The sequence below is a fragment of the Cydia splendana genome, chromosome 10, assembly GCF_910591565.1.
Source record: "Cydia splendana chromosome 10, ilCydSple1.2, whole genome shotgun sequence".
In the NCBI taxonomy this organism is placed as follows: domain Eukaryota; kingdom Metazoa; phylum Arthropoda; class Insecta; order Lepidoptera; family Tortricidae; genus Cydia; species Cydia splendana.
In genome coordinates this window covers 17,534,466-17,550,932 of record NC_085969.1, presented here as the reverse complement: position 1 = coordinate 17,550,932, position 16,467 = coordinate 17,534,466, and the positions used below count along the sequence as shown (strand labels likewise).

At 34.8% G+C, this 16,467-nt stretch overlaps 1 long non-coding RNA gene across 1 annotated transcript in view; it reads left to right on the top strand.

The window, feature by feature from the left end:
• Window positions 1-4,686, top strand: part of LOC134794404 (uncharacterized) — a 216,811-nt gene extending 212,125 nt beyond the window's left edge. The window contains exon 3 of the long non-coding RNA XR_010144667.1: window positions 4,597-4,686. This is a non-coding gene — a long non-coding RNA (uncharacterized LOC134794404). The remainder of the gene's footprint in view (window positions 1-4,596) is intronic.
• Window positions 4,687-16,467: the final 11,781 nt, after the last annotated feature.

Here is a 16,467-nt window from a genome sequence, read left to right as displayed (position 1 = left end):
ACGACCTTAATTCGAAAAAAAGCAAGATAAGTTTCCATTAAATGGCCGTATGCATCTTTCGTTTTATGATTACCATTATTTTGATCGGTGATCACGTGATAACCACGTGGTGCTTTCCATAGAAAACGAAGCGCCGGAAGCTCCGGCCCGGTCTAGCGTGAGTCATCCTTTACTGTCAGGATAAAAACTTTCAATCTATTACTCATTTTATCATCAGTGACATCAGCCGTGTCAGCGTCAATGTTGCAGAGTAACGTTTTCAGTAAAAGAGATCGAATATCACCTGCAGCTGCTTTAAGGCATGTGCAATTGTGCACCCCGAGTCCGTGTCCGTAGAAGTGCGCGTTGTAATATACAGTTCCTTATGAGAGACGACACACCGTTTGCGTGACGTGTGCGTGCGTGCGTTTTAGCGCACGCGCACGTGCACGTCTACGCACACGCAGCCGGTGTGGCCTGGCCTTTACTGTTGCAGCGTCGTTATTGCTGCCAAATTCTAAATGACGGAATGAACTTCATTAATCGCGGCTGTAGTGCTTCGGCAAAGGTCACTCCAAAAATTAAGGAAATGACAATCGCTATACAAATGTCATTTTCTTAATCATCGACTAAAAAATAAAATGGGTACACTTACCGACAAAATGTGTTGTGTTTTGTGCGATTAATTTCAGATGTGATTTCAGATAACTATATTTTAATTTCCGTGGGTTCTTATTATTCATGGTAATTGTATAACATTACGAAAAGTAAAAAAAACAAAGTCATTGCATCTGCATCCGTTGTTCGAATCATGCGCGGAATTCATTTATTTTTAATAATATTACTATACGTATTACCGTCGAAAACAAAGGTAAGTTTGTATGTACAAGAATCCAGAGGCCATGAGTTCGAGTCTCACCCAGGACAGTATTTTTTCTACTTTTAAATTTATTCTAAGTTTAATAGCATCGAGCATCGTTCGCAGACGTTTCTGCTTGTTAAAAATTAAAATATGTAAAAGATAACAAAATTTATATAACAGGTTATACTTTGCTTTTTTTAGCATTAGAAAGAAGGAACCTAAGCGATCTTGACGTGTTTTTTAATGAATAACGCGTTTCAGAAATGAGTCTCAGCAAATATAGGTATGCAAGAATTTAAAAGCATTATATAATTATGTTCATTTACATTATTTTGGTTTCATAAGTAATAGTTACTTACTTTTTTGTAAGCGTTTTTCTATAAAGAGACACTTCAAGATCCTGTAATATTTTCTAATGTAAAAAAAACGAGGTAGACATTAATCATGAGGTAAAAATAATATATCTCTTGTCGATGGAGTAACCAAGTCATACTTTATTTTATTTTCTATCGTTCTTGTTATTCTTCTGCTTAGCAATTAATTCCTCGTAGTTCTTCATAGTGGACGACCGCTTTTTCATACATACGTAGTCCCCTTTTTTTCTCCGGATATTAACATTAAGCTCAATATTTTTACACAATTTAATGTATATTTAAACACAGATGTTTGATGGTGTCGATTTTTTGATTATTGAAAGGGTTAGGAGCAAAAGTCATAGGTAATTATAATTATATTTTTTTTTTGGAAGCTCACAACTCCCATTAAAATTAAAAAGTCTATCTTGTGGTTAACATAGGTACATCAAATTGAGTCAAAATATTTTCTACAATGACAGTATCCACAGGTTAAAATATAAATTACGTTTTTTTATGGAGATGTGGTTGTCTACTTTCATTTAAATACCTTTGATATAATTAATTGATCTACTTTTAAATTTTCAGCGAACTTTTTTTATAGTAACAGAGCACCCCACAGTTTCGTATTTCAACCCGCAATATCTTTCATTTGTTAACTTCACGTCGGTCAGGAAGAATCGCCGCAGCCCTATATACTACGTCGACATACACTATCAGACGCTGGTACCTTTTAATGACAACTCCAAGGAAAGTATCTGCCTCTGGTTGCAGTAAAATCCAACTAATCTTTCCATTCTTAAGATATCAATGTCAGCTTTGTTATTATTTTTTACTAAAGATTGTAAACTATAACATGTTGAGATTAGGCTGATCTCCTCACTATATCTTTCTTTACCGATAAGCTAATTGTAAGTGTGGAGTAGGTACATTTTATGTTATGATTACGTAGTTAGGTTAATAATTAAGTTTTGACCCAGTGTGATGTTTTGTTTTTCAAACCTATGTATCTTTTAAACATGAAAATCCTTGTTTATAGGTGGATTTTTACATCTACCAGTTCCTGAGTAACGAGTACAGGCGCAGCTTTGTGGAGATGCACTTCAACTGGTGCAGCCTCATCCACAAAGATTCGTTCTTCGGCGCCGCCATGAAGCAGGGCAAACTAGCAGAACCCTGTCCTTATCCACCGGTAGATACAGTTTTCATTCACTACAGTAATACTTACTTGGTTGGCGCAATGACCCAAAATGAGTCTTGGCCTCCAACACAAAAGCACGCCACTTTGATCGGTCCAGAGCGGTATTCCGCCAGCTTTCGCCGTCGCCGAGCTCACGGAGATCTGCCTCCACTCTATCTGCCCAACGGTATTTAGGATGACCAACAGGACACTACAGTAATGATAAGTAGAAAATAGTACTCCTTTTCTATTTGGTGATCGCCTTAAAATGTGGAAGCACATATGCGAGGCAGGCGCATTTGGATTTTGGATATGGCCGGGCGACCGAGTTTCAAAATAAATAAGACTAGTTGTTATAGTTGAAATGTTTTAAGCTGACCGTTTAGGACTAAGGAGCTCATAGACCTAAACGGTCAGCTTAAAAAAATTCAACTATACTATCGGGTGGTAATCTCAAAGAGAAGGCAATACTACCATTTAGATAAGTTTTTTTACCTAGAATTAGGCGTAGTATTGCAGCAAAAGGAACAAAATAGGGGTAAAATTCTTACGCGAAATTAAACAAGAAATAATATATATTATCTATATAACATACCTACCTGGATCTTTTGGCGTCAATGCAATAGCATCATCAGGTACAATAGCGACTTTAAATACCATCGAATACACAGTCCTAAATTAACCTAAATTATTATTTAACAGTGCTCTCACATTGCCTGGGAAAGAACGAGCAAATTTTTCTTCATAAATTTATGTATATTATGTGCCAGGAGTACTTATCTTATTAATGTCTTACCCCAATCATTTCTCGTTGTCACCAGGGCGACTACCACATGTACAATATGTCAATACCCACCGCGGCCATCCCGCCAGGGTTCCCATTTGAGAAGGGCCGCATTTTTGCAAATATGACGCACCGAGGTGTCGACGTTGTCAACGGATACATCGATATGGAGTTGAAAGAAAAGAGGAGGGAGACCAAATTTAATACCCGGGATCAAAATTTAATAAATAATACACATAGATATTCTAGCCTTCAATGTTTTTCACTTTTAACAATAAAATATAATGAGCACAAAATAAAAGGGGTAAAATTTAAATATTTGTATTATCATAATTATGTATGTAATATTAAAATAAAATAAATGATTATATATGAAAGGAAGTTTTAAGAATGTATTACTTAATCCAAATATAAATTTACCTTTCTAAAAGGGTGTGTGTGTGTGTGTGTGTGTGTGTGTGTGTGTGTCTTTGTGTGGGACTAATATTCTGCTAACCGGCTCAGAGCCAGAAGATGAATAGTGAAATTCGTTTTGATGAGTCAAATTCCTTGTTGCTTTTGAATCTGAGATTATGATGTCACTAGCGTTCTAATGGCTACTTCGTATTAACAAAAAATATTTATCACGTTTTTAATTTTTATTTGCCTCATCTAGAAACGTAGTCATAAATATACCCGGCAAGCCATATCAAAATTGGAGTCGAAATAAATACAATAAAATAACAGTCTCAAATAAAAAATATGCGCTAAAATTAAATAAATGAGTCCACATTAAATTAAATTAAAATATTTTCATCTCTACACTGATAATAGGCCAGCATAATGGGTCTGTGGTTTTAAATTATAATTTATATTATTATTTTTAATTCTAAAATTTGGTTTTAAATTGTTTTTATTGAATAAGCAGCCACGCGCCTCGCCACATTACTGATAAGCGAGGCACATAAATAACTTCTATTAGGTTTTCTAGCCATTTCGCGGGCAGATAAAATCACAGTAGGCCAGCTGGCAAAAATGGCAAATGGGGTGTTGGTCTCGAATTTAGGGGTCAGAGGGTTTAGCAAAATATAACATTGGGGTAGGTAGCGTTATAAATAGCAATCGGTTATAAGCTTTATTTATTTCGATATTATTACCAACATAATTAACAGTTAGGCATAGCAAGGAGTTGTTTTTCTACTAGTTATTTAATACAAGTAACTGAATAGATTCCTGGTTTATTTGATATATTATTATTTTTCCTTAAATTTATGGGTATACTTAAACAATACCACACAAAACGAAGTAACTAACGAACTTTATTTTAATATTGTATAACCTCTTAAGCACCTGAAGCAATCCTTTTTTGTTTGATAATCGTTTCTTACGCAAAAGGAGTTAAAAATATTTTCTGGAATATGTACACAATTTTGTTCGATGTGTAAAAAGTGTGTGCCAGGTACAGTCAGCAGCAGAAGTCGCTATACACTCCAGGTGCTCAAAGAGAGGTAAACGTTTAAACTGTCAAAAAGTTGTTGACTGTCATGGTAGTATTACTTGTGAGCGCTCAATGTGTCACAAATATCTTAACAGTCGCTATTCATTAATTTCTACACTTACAACAAGTCATTGATACCTTAGCTGTCAAAAAACCACTGGTATCTAAGCGGTCAACGTGTCAAATATATCTGAACAATATGGAAAAATAGACGTTTAAAGCATACAAGTATGGTCGAATATTGAATGAAAAATAGCCATGCTAATTTCAGGTAAAGCGTTTTGACAATCATCGAAAGCAGTACAGTCTTGTCATCACATACATCTATCTCACGTTTTGCTCTACAACTATTTGACAGGGGCCCCTCGGTCAACTTACTGCAAACTATTTCTTTTAGCAGAATCGTCAAAACAAATGACACAAAGCGAAAGCTAACTGGAGCCGAATTTAGAGCCAATTGTCAAGGCACGTTGTGGTCTCAGTAACAGGCGTTTGCTTTTCAAAGCAGAGACCGCGGGTTCAAATCTCAGTGCACGCACCTAGAGATTACAACTTTTTTTTTGGGTTTCGTGTCTATTATTAATTTGTGTCTTCTGGTTTTATGTAAACGCATTAGTTTATATAATTCTTGAAGATATGTCACATGTAGCGTATGTACGACTTTCTAACAGGACGTTGTAGGTTTGAACCCGCAGTGGGCGTTCCTTAGATTACTCCTGTGCGGAATGCCATTTGATGTTTACTGCTAAGTTGTACTAACAATAAGTTCAAAGATATATATAACTCCGTATCTCTATCTCTATCCTCTCAAATCCGTCATTCCTATGGTCAACAGTTAGCATATTACGTATATTGTTTTTATCGCATACATCTATAGAAGAGGAGGTACCGTTCTTGCGGATCATGAGTCCAATCAAAAAAATAAAGAGAGGAGTTATAGTTGGATATGTTTAACACCTTTACTGCCCGTGCTCTTCACGTGGGGACACGGCTAGCCTCTATTACAAAGCCATAAGGTTTACATGTCAGATTGGGACACTGAACGTGTTACGTTTCAATTCAATTATTTTCTCCTTCGTTCTTTGATCGATTCGGAGCATCGTATTTTAGTACTATACAGGGTGGCCCATTTAGATCGGTCAGTATGGGAAAATCTAAAACTATAAGACATACACCGATCTCTTCTTAGGAACCATGTCATCGATTTTAGTAACAAGAAAAACTGCATTCATACATTTAAAAAAAATGTACGTAAAATGTATTGAAAAAAATGGTGGTCTTTTCGAAAACTTACTAAAATAAATTAAAGGATATGAAAACAATGCATTGTATTCATTTCAGATATCATGTTTCATAGTAACATTTACTGCTTAAGACCTACACAATAGATATCTAAATAGAAATAGTCTTAGTTTGATTTTTCTAAACGTTCGGGGTTCGATTCCCGAGCTGAGTACATTTTTATTTAAATGTATGAATGCAGTTTTTCTTGTTACTAAAATCGATGACATGGTTCCTAAGAAGAGATCGGTGTATATCTTATAGTTTCAGATTTTCCCATACTGACCGATCTAAATGGGCCACCCTGTATAGTATATTCGAACGAGCGAGCGAAGCGAAGCGAAGCGAAGCGAAGTTCTTACATTCGACTTTGAACACGCGGCTGGCTAGCGGCACGTCCCGGCATTTCGATGTTTTTAAGCTGAACTGTCAGAAGATAGTTTGATAGGTACTCAATAACTTAAGTAAATTTGTTCTAATTTAAATGAAATTGGGTAAACGTGTAGTCAAGGCATTCTATTTTAGTCATTAAATTATGAGCAGGCCCGATCAAGGGGTTATTGAGCTAGAAGAGCTTAGAAGGCCAAAAAGCTGTTTGTGAGAGGTCTTGCTATTCTGGTCATTTTTTTGCAAGAAACATGGTCGAGTTTAGTATCAAATGAAAGTGCTCGACTTACACTTTAATAATATCGTTTTTAAATTTACAAATTTGAAATAATTAGCAAGATAAAAATAAAATAGAATAAACATAATATAAAAGTATTTGACATTTGACAGGAAATATTTCGGCTTAGCACAGATACAGTTTATTTTAATCTCTATGGTGGTGCTTAAATCCAGGGGAGGGACAGCCGTATATGAAGCCCTTTATTCGAAAAAATAGCGCCATCTATATTACTTAACGTTAAACTTGTAAACGGCGCTTCAAAATTGATGCAAAAAAGCAAATCTTGTCAGTAGAAAAAGGCGCGAAACTCAAATTTTCTATGAGACCATATCCCTTCGCGCCTACATTTTTTCTACTGACAAGATCTATTCTGCTTGGCCAACTATATTATACATACTACTCTTTGATTACATCTATTAGTTAAGGGCTCCACAGACCTTGCAATAATTCCACGCGATCTTTGATCCATTGCCGCCTATAGAGCGACATAAAATAGTAGAAATTAAATAAAATGGAACTCAAAAATGTCCATACTAAATTGTTGCCATGTGTAAGCATTTTACGTCAAAAATGTGACAGTTACGTAGAAAGTGGCGCCATCATTTATTTTCTATTATTTTATGTCGCACTATACGAGTACCTAAGAAGGTGCAACAAAGTCAATCGCTATACATATAATTTTTGGTTAACCGCGAGTTCTCAGTTCGGGGCGAACTACTAGTTTAGTACAATAAGCAGGTTAAATAAATATATTAACATATTATGCTCTACGGTTTGGAAGAATGGTCGCCTAAGTTTGACACTTGACGATAAAATACTTCTTTAAGAAAGGAGGTGTCAATTCGTAACTGCTACAGTATTTTTTTAAAAGTTAAACAGATAAAATGTTGATGCTTAGATACCATTGAAATAACAACTGCTTAGCAACTGGTGGCACCCTGGCTGCTGACGTACGTGATTAGCAGTGCGTGTAGGTATTAATGACAGCAGCTTGAATTTGAGTGTTTGTTACCACTGACTTTCTAACCGTTATTATCATTGTGATTAAATAAGGGTGTATGTGTTAAAGGAAAACTCATAAGTTAAGATATATGTAACGAACTGAAAGCCTACGTGAAAATGACAACTTAGATGTCCTTATTTTTGTGACGATTGAAGTGTATATGTTTTCTTGGACACCTTGCCCGCTCAGGTATATCTGCTGCTGACTGTACCCAGTCATAGTCATTTATTCATAAAACAATATACATTGCGTTTGAATTTTACCTTATATCACAATTACAATTTATAAATAACAATTAGAAATTAAAGTATTACAAATTATCTAACATAATAACAAATTGAACAATAATTGGCTTATAATAAAATATAATTAATAATAATAATAAAGTATATGTCAATTGGTCTAAATTAATTAATAACTATTATGTCAGAAAGAAAAAAAAATACTACTTAATAATACTATGTTGTACTCTGAGCTGACAAAAACTCATCCACAGAATAGAAGCCCTTCTTCAACAAATAAGTTTTGAGACAATTTTTAAACAAATTCAATTTAGTGACTGACTTCAAATCGGATGGCAATCTATTGAATAGATTAACTGCCTGATAAGCTGAAGAGTGTTTAACCACTTGTAGTTTAGTGGTTATTGTTTGTGGTAAGTCCTTCCTTCTAGTTTCCAAGCGCTTTCGTCTTTCTTCCAGCGTTTCAATACAGTTAAGGTACTTTATAAGGTCGCTAAGAATCACAAGAATATAGAGACTAGGTACTGTGAGAACTTCAAACTTATTAAAATAAGGTTTACATGATGTCATCTGTGGTATTCTGGCTATTGTTCTGATCGCTCTCTTCTGGGCCACAAAGGCAGACTGAATGTTGTAAAGGTAGCTATTACCCCAGAATTTTACGCTGTACCTAATTTTAGATTCAACCAACGCGCGGTATACCATTATTAGTTGAGCCGTATTTACCTCTTCTCTAAGGCTTCTTAGTGCATAGCAGGCCGAACTTATAGAGTTGACTAGTGACGATAGTTCTACTTTCCAACACAAACTCGAATCAATCCTGACTCCGAGAAATTTAACAGAATCCACTTGTTGTATTTCAACTCCATTTGATATAACCTGCAGACTGTCTTTGTTTCTGGAAGTGGTTTTAAACAGTAAAGCATTGGTCTTGGTACAGTTCAGTTTGAGGTTGTTTGTGCTGAACCAGGTATTTAGAGCTTGTAGAGCAAAGTTAACCTTGTAGCTCAGCTGTATCATGTTTTCCGCCGATACTATAGCGTTGGTATCATCAGCATAGACCACAAGTTTAACGTCCGGAACAGAATGCCCTATGAATGATACCAGGTCATTGATAAAAATTATAAAGAAGATAGGACCCAAGATCGATCCTTGTGGAACTCCTCTTTCCAACTTGGTTATTTTTGATCTGTGTACAGTTTCTTTGCTGTCTTGAGTCCATTGAACTTCAACGAACTGTTGCCTGTTTGCAAGGTAAGACCTAAAAATGTCAAACATTTTCCCTCTTATGCCGTAGTGTTCCAATTTTGCAAGCAGAACTCCATGGTCAACGGTGTCAAAAGCAGAGCTCAGGTCGAGGAATAAACCTGCTACTTTCCTTTTGCTATTGAGTTGGAGAACTATGTCTTCAATGAGTCTTGTGATGGCATCATTTGTGCTTCTGCTTTTCTGATATCCGTATTGTCTCTCACTTAGTATGTTATGTCGGTTGAGGTGTCTTGTTAGTCTGTCTTTCATAAGTCTTTCCAGGATTTTGGACAGCGTTGGTAGAAGAGAAATGGGCCTGTAGTTCGTTGGATCAGTTTTTGGTCCCTTTTTATAAATGGGCAGGACTTTTGCCACCTTAAACTGGTCAGGGAAAGTACCAATCGTAAAACATTCGTTAAAAAGGTACACTAATGGTTCGGAAAGAATATCTATGTTGTCTTTAATGATAGATATGGGAATCTCGTCGTATCCACAGGATGTCTTAGGTTTTATACTTTTTAAAATGTGTTTTAGCTCGACTTCATTTACCGGATCAAAAACCATGTCATTTTGAGTTTTGACGGCATGAGCCCGTAACAGTGAGAGTGCTTCTTGTGTAGTATTACATTTGCTGTTACTTTGTGTGAATTTGTCCAAGAAGGTGTCACATACATCCTTAGGGTTTTGAAGAAGATTTGTGGGCCCATTTTCTTGGGCTATTTTCAGACAAATATTGCTTCTTGTTTGTTTGACAGCTTTGCTACAATGCCTGTGAACGACTTTCCATATTTCTTTTGATGAGTATTTTGCTTTTTCAAGTTGTTCCTGTACTGCTAATCTCTTGGCATGCCTAATGACCCGTTTGAAAATTGTTACATATTGTTTCCTGTACCTGACTATTGAGTCGTCTGAAGAAGTTTTGTGATTAACAAGAACGCGCTTCAGTTTAAACAAAGTAACCAACAATTTATCTAGAAGCCGAAGCAGCAGCAAACGAGCCTACTGTAACTTTTCTCAACACAGCAAATCTTTAACGCATAGACTTATCTATTTAGGCATAAATTTGGTCTTAAATAAGCTGTCCCAAGCGGGCCGTGGCGGTATAATTTTATGCCTATCCGGATTATACTCTTTTATCTCGACCCCACATAGCACGGGTCAGAAATCACTTCGTTATTGAATTATCATTTGAATATGATTTATTTCTCGATAATAAAATTGGGGTATGTAGGTTGAGGGTGCGTTTGATATGTGTGAAATATTGCGATGAAGTGCGATAACTGATAAAATTGGAAATTTTATGTGATTGAAATATGCCGAGTTTTTGATTGGGAAATTTATTTGATTACATGTAGGGTAAATTTATTTAAATGTTTTGTTTGTGTCGCAGTTGACAAAATAAACGAACACGGCCAGTATATAGGTATTTTTATGCCTGGTAATAATCATTTCCCAAGCAACACACAGTTAAATTTTTTATGCACTTCACTGTTGTTAATATTATGCAAAAAAAACATTGAGACATATTTACTCGTAACCCAATATATTCCGTTCCCGCCTAAACTAAATAACTTGCCCAATATTTCAACTAAACTCACATATTTAAATATAGAATTTCGGAATCAGTAAAAGCAATTTGTCTTGAAATAGCGCGACGGCCCAGCTGCAAAGTTTCCGAAGGGACAACACACAATTAAAATATCTGGCTAATGGAGTAAATGGAATTCGAACCACTTTAATGAACATATCGCTGTCGCGTTCTTTATTTGTCCGACCCTCGGAGATGTCAGAATTTTGCCAGATTTGTTAAGCACGTTTAGAGGAAGTTTGTGGAAAACGACGTAAAATTGTGGTATACATTAATACATTAATTAAAAATAACACAACAAAGGACTATTTTGCTCTTCTGGATAATTATAATATGTTTAGTCATATAAATGAACCTACTCGCAAAAATAATTGCATAGACCATATAATTAGCAGCATAAAAACGGCGGAAGGGACAACTGTGCAATTAGGCCTCTCAGACCATAACACAGCTCAAATCGTAACTTTTCCCACTAAAATAAATAATTACATACGCGAGTGGTACTCTACGAAACGAGACTATAGCGAAGAAAATATCCTCGTATTTAAAAATCATGTCAGTCAGCTCTCATTCTCTGAAATTCATGATGAAAACTGTTCAAATAAAGCATTTACCGTATTTCATGATCTTATAGTACTATTCCACAATCTTTACTTTCCTGTAATAAAAATAAAAATATCTAACGCAAACAGAAAGCTGAAATGGATTACGAAATCACTTAAGCGATGTTGTGTTACGAAAAGAAAACTGTTCCTTAAATATCAAAAAAGTACACAAAATAAAGACCTGAATAAAGAACAGCTGCATAACTATACACGAATACTTTAAAAATGTATCTCTCACTCGAAAAAAATACAAAATACTAAATTCATATCAAACTCATCAAATAAATGCAAAGCTGCGTGGAGTGTTATCAAAGGTAGTTACAATCAAACATCTAAAAAAGAAATAACTAGTATTACAGACAGGCATGAGCCTCAAGACATTGCAGAGGAATTTAATGATTATTGTATTAATATAAACCAATCGTCTAATAACAGCCAACAATTCCCAAAGCCAATAACCTTTAAATCTCAACAAAACAGTATGTTTCTAACCCCTACTGAACCGAGTGAAATATATAAAATCATATGCTCTCTTAAAAATACTGGATCTACTGGATTTGACGAAATACCAACCAAAATCATAAAGAGTATTTCACCAATACTGGCATTCCATCTATCGTATTTGATTAACAAATCCTTCGAACAAGGCACATTCCCTACGATATTAAAAAAATCTGTTGTCAAACCAATATTTAAAAAAGGTAACAAGTCGGAATTAGGAAATTACCGTCCTATTACATTAATCCCAGTCGTGGCAAAAATTTATGAACGAGCCATGTACAACAGAATCGAACGTTTCTTAGACAAATTTAACATCTTAAAGGACGAGCAAAACGGTTTTCGGAAAAAAAAAGTCTACAACATTAGCGTGCTTTAAGTTAAATAACTTAATTACGGACTGTATAGACAAAGGCATTCCAATTGGGGTATTACTTTTGGATATGTCCAAAGCTTTTGATACCATCTGTCACCGCCGACTTTTAGACAAACTCCAACGCTATGGAATTAGAGGACCCGCATATTCCTGGATTCAAAGTTACTTGTCTGAAAGAAAGCAGTGTTCAAAACAATAAGCTGAAATCGTACAAGTCCCAGTATAAAGTTAATACATACGGAGTGCCACAAGGCAGTATTTTAGGCCCGTTATTGTTTTTAGTATATATCAATGACTTACCTGAATGTATCCGACATGATTGCGTCCTATTTGCTGACGATATTAATCAAAGGTACCAATACAGACTCATATGAACGCGAGGTAAATACTGCATTGAACGATGTCATCGGTTGGCTTAGCGAAAATCATTTAAAGGTAAATCTTAGCAAAACAAAATTTATCCAGTTTAGATCATACAAAGCAGCGCCACAGACAATAAAAATTTTACATGACAACATCGAAATAGAAGAAGTAGAAGACTCTGTATTCTTAGGCAAAACTTAAGACACTCACTGTAACTGGAAACGACATGTAGAAAATGTATGTAGGAAAGTTAACAAATTTATATATGTATTATGGAGACTCAAAGAAACGGTTTCGCAAAAAACAGCTCTTGTAACATATCATGCTTATATCGAGTCCATTTTTAGATATGGGATCCTCTTATGGGGAAACTCAGTTGAAATAGAACGTGCATCTGTAGCCCAAAGAAAGTGCATTAAAACTATTTGTGGTAAAGGTCGCAGAGAATCGTGCCGACTTGATTTTGCAAAGCTTAACTTATTAACACTGACAAGCCTATACATTTACGAAGCAGCTGTCTTTGTGAAGAAGAATCTAGAACTCTTCCCGCCATTTAATAATATAAATAATAGACCTCTTCGACAGTACCAAATGACACTACCGCCCTATAACCTTAAAATAAGAAAAAAAGGCGCATATCACATGTGTATACAAATTTTTAACAAAATTCCTGCAAACATAAAGACGCTACCATTTAACGAGTTCAAATTTAAATTGAAAAATATATTGTGTAATGCAAGTTTTTATAACATTGATGAATATTGTAATTATAAATTCTAACTATTACTTACTTCATTGTGACATGTAAACGTTTGATACTATAAATTCTAATTTTTACTTCATTGTGACATGTAAACTTTTGACATCATAAATCCTAATTTAATTATAAATTCTAACTATTACTTAATTATGACATGTAAACTTTGACATTATAAATTCTAATTCTTACCTAATTTTGACATGTAAACTTTTGACATTATAAATTTTAATTTTTACTTCATTTTAACATGTAATCTTTTTACATAGGTAAGTAAGAGAATTAGATTTAACTATAATAGATTGATGAACTTATGCGCTGAATTTGAATGACTAACTGACTGTAGAACTTGATGTTTGTATTTAATAATTTAAATTTTGATAATATTTTAGTAAACGTGACATTTTTGTAACGTATTTTCCTTTGACATGCATGAACTATGTCAATACAAATAATTTTCACATGTCATAAGGCCGAACATATCATGGGTCAATATGTACACTTAATAATATCTACTGTACCATATGTTCTCGTGAATAAACTTTCATTTCATTTCATTTCATTTCATAAAATTTAACTTATCGTTTTTGTTTGGACGTTATATCAAATAACAAGTTGCGGAAAAACCCATAAAGTAACGTTGCAAAATAATTAAGACGGCACCTACCTACCTACCCTACCTACCTTACCTACTGCCGCAAATTTCTAAAATCCTGGCACTAACATCGTTTTTGACATTTGCGTCAGTATGCAGTCAGCAGTAGTTCAGGAAACGTCAAAAAGGTAATTTTATCCATCGACTTACTGACGTTTGACAATCACAATTTGTCGTTTCCTGCAGTAATCCAGTCGACAGCATTACTGCTGGTGTAGTCTGAATGTGGACGGTACCTTAACTGTAGCTTAAACTAATACATACCTCAAAGATCAAGCGTAACTTCTGCTCAGTTTTGTAAAACGGTATAAGTTAAAAGGAAAAATTCTTGAAGAAATCCAAAAAAATGTCTCATTAATTAAATCCCAGCATCTGTCGTTACTCGTTAGAGATTTCCCTGTTCGCCGGTCGCAAAAAATTGTTAAGGAATTTAAAGGAAAGGAAGGATAGTTAAATCATAATTATAAAACTTGTTACTAGAGAAGAGAGAAAAATACGATTATTTAATGAAGAGGTATAATTGAGCTTTGATACTAGAATTTTTAAGAATCTTGCGTTACCGAGTTTTTCCAGAACTGATACTTTATTTTGTTGAATAAAAACATTTTTTTGATAAGTTTTTTTTATAACACAACAGTTTATCTTCTAGCTAGTAATTTGCGTTTTAGAACGAATCATACAAGGTTGATGACATGTGTGTCATCTCAACCGAAAGACGTCCTCTGCTGGGCAAAGGCCTCCCCCAAGGATCTCCACAACGAACGGTCATTCGGTGCCAACCAACCAACGGTTTCCCGCGATATTAACTAGGTCGTCCGTCCATCTAGTCTGGATAAAGATATTTGTGGATAAAGATATTTTAAGAATACTTTTCAAGTTCAAAATCTACGACCACTACTATTCCATATCACATTTGTGACAATACCATGTTGTAATAACATATTTCGCCATGTTGATTTTAAACACGAGGGGCTGGTCATCTCCACGTTAATAGAAATATGCAAATACACCGCCTCGACTCTGCTTGGTTACAAAAAGACGTAAGCGACGTACATCTGGTAGTAAAATATGACTTTTTCAGAGTGCCTAAGATAAATCCAGTACAGGATTGTAAGCGCAAACATTGGCAGACCAAATGTACGGTCATAAATTCATTTGGACGGTAATTATGTATGTTTTTTTCTGTCAAATGAAAGGGTGTGTATTTCATTTTGGGATTTGTTATTCATTTTGGTGTCTAATCGACTATGAAAATACATATATATGAAATTGAGATTTATATTTGAAAAATGTTAATGTAACTGTGGGTATTATTAAGTTACATACTTACTGTTATGTCGTAATGAGGAACTTTATATCGAGATTTAATAAAATTATGTAGGTACTTAAATATTATAATATTATGGTCAATTTCGTCACCAAAATTAACGTTGATGTCAAATGTCATATGTTTTCTAACAAAACAAAAAAATAAACGTGAAATAAACAGAGGGCCGAAACCGCGAAATTCGAAATTTTATTACCTGCCTAGAGAGACAAGTAGTTCTCTAACCACTCTTGCACATTCGAGCAATAGAGAGGCAGGTAATGAAATTGAAATTTTCTCGGTAGACCCTCACGTAGTGTTTTGAATACAAAATGACCTTGTATCTTGCATTCTTATGGTGAATATTTAAAAATGTACCTACTTTTTCTAACATAAGGGAAAAGTCGTGAAATAAAGTTATAAATGTATTTCTTCTTTATTGAATTACGCGCTCATTGAGTTTTTGCGATCATGAACGAACTTTGCCAATTAAAATCGCTTTGTCTAGGATTATTTTTCATCAAAGTTTATTTATAACTGAAATAAAAATAAAAATCTAATGTGTATAGAAAAATAAGTTAGTATCGTTATATCGAAATACAAATCTAATCGATATTAATAGCTGGTTGAGGCCACTGGGGACAAAAGGGCTGGCAGCTTCCTCGCTCAACGAATAAGCAATGAGATTCAGCGAGGAAATGCTGCCAGTATCTTTGGCACTATGCCCCAGGGGCCCTCTTTAGACATATATTTTTAGTTTTTAAGTATTAGTTTTAGTTTTGTAGGTAGTTTTAATTTTAGGTTACATTTTTTTGTAAGTTTAGACTTATGTTGTTGTTCAAATTAAGTATGTACGTACATTAAATAGTTAAAATAAATAGTTAAGTTTAAATCATCTATGTAAATAGTTTCCCAACGGGCTTGATGACCTCATAATGTTTTGTGATATTGACCCCGTCTTTTTCTAACTGTATTAACTAGAGAGGAACGGGTAGTCCATCTCGTGGGCGAGATATTGTCGTGACCGTTGCACTCCCTGTGCTAAGCTGGCGGTTGCACCACTGTGACAATTGTCATCTGAAAATTCTAGTCAACAATTAAAATATATACAGTACCATGCATACTGTCCTAACTTAGCGATCCAGAAATATACAGAAAAACATTGTCAGGTGTAATTTTGTCAAAGTGGCGCCTATAGTCAAGCCATTTCCGCCAGTAGAAAAAACGTCAAATTTAAAAAATG